The sequence below is a fragment of the Borostomias antarcticus genome (genome assembly GCF_949987555.1).
Source record: "Borostomias antarcticus genome assembly, chromosome: 18".
Classification (NCBI taxonomy): domain Eukaryota; kingdom Metazoa; phylum Chordata; class Actinopteri; order Stomiiformes; family Stomiidae; genus Borostomias; species Borostomias antarcticus.
This window is the reverse complement of record NC_140251.1, coordinates 2,336,748-2,344,247: the sequence shown is the minus strand read 5'-3', so window position 1 is coordinate 2,344,247 and position 7,500 is coordinate 2,336,748.

Here is a 7,500-nt window from a genome sequence, read left to right as displayed (position 1 = left end):
AGAGGTCTGCTCTGACTGAGAACCCAGGTGTGTCATGGTTGATGGGGATGTTAAGGTCACCATCTCTGAGCACATATTGTATTGTATAGCACTGTTTTTCTGAAGCCACACACACACTCCTGGTGGATCTACAGTAGCCCCCTCCTGACTGTGTTTCCTATCAGACCCCCCCCCCCCACACACACACACACACACTCTATCAGGGGAAGCTATACCGCCGCCATCTTGGCTCTGAGCCCTTCCAGCGCTCCTAGACTCCCTGGACAGTCGCTCCGGATCGAGTGCCAGTAATGAGAAACCCAGGCCCTGCGCTTGGCTGGTCGGTCCCAGGAGGAGGAGGAGGAGGAAGAGGAGGAGGAGCAGGAGGAGGAGAGCGTCCAGACGCCGGCGCTCCGTCCCCCATGCAGGTGCGCTGACCCCTGGGGGGGGGCGCGGGGGAGACGGGGGGGTGATATGTGGAAGTGACCGCCCAGCCCCCCGTGCATGGTCATACATCACGCTATAGGCACAGTGGCGTGCACGTACTTACGTATGAGGCTGGGGTGTGGGCGGGGGGGGGGAGGGGTGGGGGCGGGGGAGGGGTGGGATTGAATTACAAGAGGCCCTCTGGTTTTATATCCGTAGAAGCAGGATCCGTCTCTGTATTTTGAGGTTTTGTTTATGACCCCTCTATTCATGGAGTGGCCATTGTCTGACACCTCATAACTTTGGGTGCCACAGCAATGAAACGCTGAATTAAGCCTGGCGCGGAATGAGTGTTGAGAGTGTGTGTGTGTGTGTGTGTGTGTTTGTGTGTGTGTACAGGATTGTTTCTGTGCACATGAGCGTGTATCAGTGTGCGTATGTGTGTGTGTGTGTGTGTGTGCGCGCGTGCGTGCGTGCGTATGGGGGGTGAAATGTGCCATTTCTTACCGCACGGAGCTGACAAACGTACGTGTTTACGTGAGTGAAATCCATTCGACTCCCATTGTATTTGATAGGAGGACTGACGTGACTCACGACATTTTGTCCTAGCGACGGCGGCGGCCTGAAGTAAGTCAGCAATGTGTGCATGGGTCGCGGCATTCGCGTGGCTCTCGTTAGCTCCCGTAATTATGGCCCGTGTGGATTTGCTAACTGAGAAGACAAACCTGACGAACGTCGCTACTTGACCACGAGTGGTATTGCGAACGTAGCTGACGTCGCTACTTGTCCACGCGTGGTATTGAGGAACGTCGCCGTCACCATCATTAGGTTACTTAAGCTGCTAGTTCTCTTGTTAGCTCTGATATGGCTAGCCAGCCTCCGTCCAGGGAGATCAGTGATATGACAACTTAAAGTTAGATTATTGAGCCTAAATAATAGCAGGCTACTAACAGATAACCTGGTTAATATATGTTATTATTCCTACTATTGTGCTTACTGTGTGTTGCTGACAAGATAAATTATGTTATATTATTATTGCCACCGTCATTTGGCTTAGCTTATGTTCTCCAGCCACGCCAAGTGCTGTGGTAGTAGCTAACTCACTGGTGTTATATTTATTTACATTGTCCCTGCATCCTGTCTAATATGTCTCCATCTGTGTTATGCACCATGGGCCGAAAGAAAATTCGTAGTATATTGTGAAGTAGGCTCATTGGCAAAATAAAAGTGTATTGTTCAATATGACTAGCCTACTTGTCAACCATAGGGCTGTCACGGTCAGGAATTATCCTGAGCTTCAAATTGATAGATTTCAACCGCGGTCTGCGTTTTACGCTGTTTTTTTATTATTTCGTTTTACACTACATTTTATCTATATCCTATGTGTGTAGCCTAGTTGTGGCCTACATTATTCGTTTTTATCTAACGAAATACATTAAATAAATGAGGGTACAGGAATGCAATGGTGCGCGCAGCACACAAACAGGCAAATCATTCGACATAGTAAAATAATAACAACAACAATAAAGACCTAAAGGGCAAAGGCAGTTTGCTGTGCACTAAAGTAAGCTTAGGCTAGGCCTAACACGTTATACATACTGTATATACCAGAAGTTTAGTGCCGTGCATTTATTAATCGGATAGCCTTTGTCTGTATTTGACAGTCCTGGAAAAAGCCCTGATACCAAAATGAAAAGAAAATCATTAGCCTAGTGGCCGCTGTTGTCTGTATTTTGTTATTGTATTTTGTGGCCTGTGTGTAGTTGTAGCCATACTTATTATTCCTACAATGAAGTAGGCTACACCACCACCATTTCAGATTCAATCTCTGGTCTGAATGGGTAGGCTGTGTATGGAAACATACTTTTTGGCGCGATCAGCTACAGCTCTCTAATCCAACTTGAACTTGTCTTTTAACAGTTTACTGAGTCTTTGTACAATAAAGCAATGGTTGCTATGGTTATGAAAAAGCGCACTTATGCCAGGGTATATGGTGCGTTCGTTTATAACTGGGAGGTGGCAAATTGAACTCGCACTTCCTCGTCGCAAATTCGGATATGTTTCTCAGCCCCCAGTTGCCGGCTGATGTCAATATCATATCATCATCATATCATTCGCTATAGCTCGAATGCACACAGGTCGGAGGTAGGTATTTTGCCACTTGCGACTTGCCACGTCCGACCACAAACGAACGCACCATTTTTTTTGCCTGCTATCTGGTTACTGGTGGGCTTTTCATTACAGTACTGTACCCTTCTGTGAATAAAAACAGAACTGTATGTAGACCTACATGTTGCCTGTAGGCTGTAGTCTACTGTCACGTTTCATTTCTTCTAATGTCGAGCGCAAAACGCAAACGAGTCTGCTGCGCGAGAGCTGCATTCCTTGGTACCAGAAAGCGCGTCAGCAACCTGAAGCAGAGGAGCAACGAGTCATTTTTCGTTCCCAGTTAATAGACTTCAGGAACACAGACGTGTTGTGGGCATGTAGATTAGCCTACTAGACCTACTGTATTTGTTACATAATAGCCTACAGCCTAGGCCACGTTAGTCTACATCTGTTGTTTTAGAGACTTTCTTTTAGGCTACAATAGCCTAAGACACGACAACTTGTCTGTCATTTCATTTATTTATTTATTGATTATCATTTGCTCTAATTGTTCTAATGTTGGGTTGTTTTAGGCTATACCATGTTGTTCTGCGAATACAGTAGCCTATCGATACAGCGTAAGCCTCATTTGAGAATAAAGTACTGTATTTGATCAAAGCACGCACTCAAGTGGAAATTCGGTTATTTTATTATAGGCTACTGGCCTATATGAGTTTAGTTGGCTATTTGATTGCAATTTTGATGCATTTTCACAAGTAATTAAGGGTATTTATTGGTCTATTATGAGTCTATATGAAACAAGTATACCACTTATTGAATTTGGTGCATTTTAACATATGTTCCAGTCATCCGGACATTTCAGAGATACGAACGACCTGCGGTCCCGTTGGGTTCGGATGAGTGGGGTCCTACTGTAGCACAAGTGCTCACGTAGCGACGTTAGCGTATGCGAATAGCACACGTGCTCAAGTAGCGACGTTAGCTACGTATGCGAATAGCACACGTGCTCAAGTACTCCCGGCCCTGACGAGCGTTTGCTGGGTTAGCTACGTTAGTGAATAGCACACGTGGTCACGTGGGGACGTTCGTCACGTGTGTCTGCTCAGTTAGCAAATAAGTGGCACTTTCCACCCCCCATACGTGCGTGTGTGTGATTGCGTGCATGCATGCATATGTGTGCGCGTGTTTGCTTGCGTGCGTGCGTATGTGTGTGTGTGTGTTTGGGGGGGTGTTGGCAGTTTCCGGTGTGTATGGTGGTTTTGAACATTGGATCAGATCTGTCCCAGAGCCCCCCCAGGGCAGACCACCATGTCTCGAGAGGACACTTTCTATCAGCCTCGTTCCACTGCAGGCTTTGAAGTGGCGCCGATGCAATAAAGCAAGGGCACAAACCACATATAGGCAGATGTGCCCATGAAATACGCAGCCCACAAATCTGACATTAATTACTGCACAGAATTAATTACTTCAGAGATTTACAAATCAACTTGTTTGGTTGTACACAACTCAAACTAAAAATGGGTCAAATTGAAACCAAATGTTTGAAAGCACAGTGTCAGGGCATTGACAGGGAAGTGAACGTCGCTGCTCTCCTCTGTTCAGTAGAACTGTCCGTGTTAGTGTGCAGTCCGCCTCAGTGGATGCCCCACTGTCACCAGCAGACCTCCCGGAGTCCCATAGACACCCCCGTGTCTGCTGTGGATGTCGTAGCATGTCCATAGGATGCCCTCTCTCCTATGATGCTTTTTTAGCCTCTCTTACTCTGAAAATGTAATTTAATGTAATGTATTGCTTTATAAATGTTCTTAGCTGGTAGACAAACATACTCCAAGAGCTTGCTCGATCGCCTTGTTGAGAGGGGTCAGGGAAGAATTTTTACAGCTCACTTATCTGACCCCTGGGTGATGACTGTTTTTTTGCTTCCCTCTGGAATATGTAGGGGTGGGTCGTATGCCCACCTCCCTTGTTCTCTGTAAAGAGCATTGTGTTGCCTCTGGGTATGAAATGCACTATATAAATAAAGCTTTGATTGATTGATTGATTGATTGATTGATTGATTGATTGATTGATTGATTGATTGATTGATTGATTGATTGATTGATTGATTGATCAGTGTGCGCCGCTGCGGTCTGTTTCTCATGCTGTGAATCCTAGACCGCCTCCTCTTCAACGCCATCTCCTGACCGCTCTCCTGTCTGGGGAGAGAACTCCCAGTTCCCTTCAGCAACAACCAACATGTACAGTATGTTATGAAAGTATTTTTCTACTTGGTTCAAAAATAAGAGCATGTGAGTGGTCGGTCAAGCTGGTTTCAAACAAAGACAATAGTTTATTCTATGTTACGATTTGCAAATTCGGACTCGAGCACAGGAAGTGAATCCAGGCAAGAGTGAGGAAGTGACATAGTTTCAGGATGAAGAGGACAGGGAAGTGATGTCACACAGGAACAATTTGTAGTTTTAACAGACTCATTCTAGAGGAATGAACTACAAAGTTAGAACAACAGTCAAGTAGGAAAACAAAACACAGTGGTGAGACTTGAATTTTATTCACAATGTACAGTACCAGGGGTCTAGTCCCCTTCCTGGAGGACTGGCCGATGACAGTCAGGAGACCGGAGCGCATCGTCGTGACAGGATGACATGTGTTCCACATCCTCCCAACACACCAGGCCCGGCGTCTCCGTAGGAACCAATTCACGCCTCCTTTGTTCCCACAATGCAGCATTATGGCGCACAAGAAACTATTCAGACACGACGTGTGAGACTGTCGCCAGTGTCTGGCCGGTTTATAGTCAAATCTAAATGTCGTAGATTATACGTTTTTGGTTTTGGTTAATGACTGGTTTCTATGGCAGAGTCTGTATTGATGCGGCCGAGAGATTACAGGCATTGTTTTGCTGTGTCTGTGGTGGTCCTTGATTGGTGCGCGGAGGATGCTGGGACACACTGCAGGGACATCCGCTCTCTGAATACAACTCACTATGAAGTCAGAAAAAGAGAATTGTGCAATCATTTGCCTTGGTGAATGTCAATAAGACCTGTTGTTTATGCCAAAAACACAAACTATTTCCCAATATGAAACATGACTTGGGTGATATCACTCATTTCTAATGTTTTGTGGGTTTCTGTAACTATGGAACCACTGTGCTGTGAGTGGCCACAGTGGAGAGGGGGGCGTTTTCTAGCAAACTGACCGCTGGGGGAGGACTGACTTGGCAAGTTTTAAACATCGACCGCTCTATTCTATTGTTTCTGTCAAAGAAGCTATTGCATTGTGCTTCTAGAACAGAATCTCTTGCTAATACGTCACAGTGACTTTAATTGGATTTTCACAAAGCTTGCTTGACTCCGGACTGCTCTGTTGCTCTCTAACTCCCAGGCTGATAGTGTAACCTAGTGTGCTTTTCCAGAAGCCGTAGCCAAACCCGACTTGAGTAAAGCCCCCGCAATTATCTCCAGATTAGCCAGCAGAGAGCAGCCAGACACACGACAGACTGCCTGTCAGTCTCCTCTCTCTGCTGATCTGATCTTTAACCTATGATCAGCTGACCTGGCCCAGGGCCTCTCTCTTTCTCTCTCTCTCTCTCTTTCACTCCCCTTCCACCCTCCCGTCTTCTGATTTCCTCTTCCTCCTTTCATGGTTGTCCTTGTACCCCTCTCTTCCTCTCTTCCTCTCTCTCTCTCTTCCTCTCGCTCTCTCTCTCTTCCTCTCTCTCTCTCTCTCCCTCTCTCTCTCTCTCTCCCTCTCTCTCTCTCTTCCTCTCTCTCTCCCTCTCTCTCTCTCTTCCTCTCTCTCCCTCTCTCTCTCTCTCTCTCTCTCTCTCTCTCTCTCTCTCTCTCTCTCTTTTAGTCTTTTTAGTTTTTGCCCCCCCCTCTCTCAGACATCACGTATGTGTCACACGCGCAAACAATGCTCGTCCCAAGGAGCTCCCAGTCACATCTGTGATGTCAGCAGTGTAAACATTGTGAGCACGCCGCCTGGCGCTCCTCCTAATAACACCCCCCCCCCCCCCCCCCCCCCCCACACACACACACACCTTTCCTCTGCCAATCAGAGCGCATGAGTCACTATGCGGTAGCACCTAGCGGCCAAAGCCAACGGAGGACTGCCAAGTTTCTGACACGAAAATTTACACATCGGCCTTCTCCCCCCAGGTCTGTTTACCTCTCTGGATCGGGCCTCACAGAACAGGGGCGGGGCCAGGCTCAGGGGCGGGGCCAGGCTCAGGGGCGGGGCCAGGCTCAGGCTCAGACCATTCATGGCGCTGTTTCCTCCTGGTTCACCGAGTGGTTATGTCTCTGCCTGCTGCTTGTGTATGGGAGATTGGTCAGTGTGTGTGTGTGTGTGTGTGTGGAGGGGGCTAATGTGCCTGATGGGTGTGTACTATCACTTCCTCCTGTCTGTAAGATCAGTTAGAGGTCTCTAGGCCTCAGCTAACCATACACCACCATACACAACCACACACAACCCCACCCAACCACACACAACCCCACCCAACCACACACAACCCCACCCAACCATACACAACCCCACCCAACCATACACAACACCACCCAACCATACACAACCCCACCCAACCATACACAACACCACCCAACCATACACAACCCTACACAACCACACACAACCCCACACAACCACACACAACCCCACCCAACCATACACAACCCTACACAACCACACACCACCACACACAACCACACACAACCCCACCCAACCACACACAACCCCACCCAACCATACACAACCCCACCCAACCATACACAACACCACCCAACCATACACAACCCCACCCAACCATACACAACACCACCCAACCATACACAACCCTACACAACCAGACACAACCCCACACAACCACACACAACCCCACACAACCCTACACAACCCTACACAACCCTACACAACCCCACACAACTATACACAACCCCACACAACCCCACACAACCCCACACACCCCTACACAACCCTACACAACCCTAC